This window comes from Tachysurus fulvidraco, chromosome 25 (assembly GCF_022655615.1).
Source record: "Tachysurus fulvidraco isolate hzauxx_2018 chromosome 25, HZAU_PFXX_2.0, whole genome shotgun sequence".
Lineage (NCBI taxonomy): Eukaryota > Metazoa > Chordata > Actinopteri > Siluriformes > Bagridae > Tachysurus > Tachysurus fulvidraco.
Window position 1 is genome coordinate 667,984 of NC_062542.1, and position 637 is coordinate 668,620.

General features: G+C 53.1%; 1 protein-coding gene across 4 annotated transcripts in view; it reads left to right on the forward strand.

Annotated features, from left to right (window-relative positions):
- The window catches only part of si:dkey-199f5.8 (beta-1,4-galactosyltransferase 3), a 12,780-nt gene extending 12,450 nt beyond the window's left edge, over window positions 1-330 (forward strand). For all 4 annotated transcript variants that reach the window (XM_047808836.1, XM_047808835.1, XM_047808838.1 and 1 more), the window contains one exon: window positions 1-330. This exon is cut by the window's left edge and continues 207 nt beyond it. The gene's annotated coding sequence lies outside the window, so the exon portion shown is untranslated.
- Window positions 331-637: the final 307 nt, after the last annotated feature.

Genomic DNA, 637 nt, shown 5'->3' on the forward strand with positions numbered 1-637 from the left:
GACCTGTGTCCTACACACACACCTCTCCGCACCGTGCGTGTTTGTGTGTAAGAGATTCACAGACAGAGACACACACACACACACACACACACACACACACACACACACACACACGGTTGACATTTGAATGATTGTACAGTTTGGGGTGCAGAGCCTCTGTAGTGCATATATCAGGTTATAAACTAGTGCTCTTTCTGACAGGGGTCTGTCTCTCTCTCCCTGTCTGTCTGTCTGTCTCTCCCCCTGTCTGTCTCTCTCTCTCCCCCTGTCTGTCTCTCTCTCTCCCCCTGTCTGTCTCTCTCTCTCCCCCTGTCTGTCTCTATCTCTCCCCCTGTCTGTCTGTCTCTGTCTCCCCCTGTCTGTCTGTCTCTCCCCCTGTCTGTCTCTCTCTCCCCCGTCTGTCTGTCTGTCTCTCTCGCCCCGTCTCTCTCTCTCTTCCCCTGTCTGTCTGTCTGTCTCTCTCGCCCCCTGTCTCTCTCTCTCACTCTCTGTCTGTCTGTCTCTCTCGCCCCCTGTCTCTCTCTCTCGCCCCCTGTCTGTCTGTCTCTGTCTCTCTCGCCCCCTGTCTGTCTCTCTCGCCCCCTGTCTCTCTGTAATGTTCTTTTTCAACTCTCTTATTCTCTTACTTTTATAATCA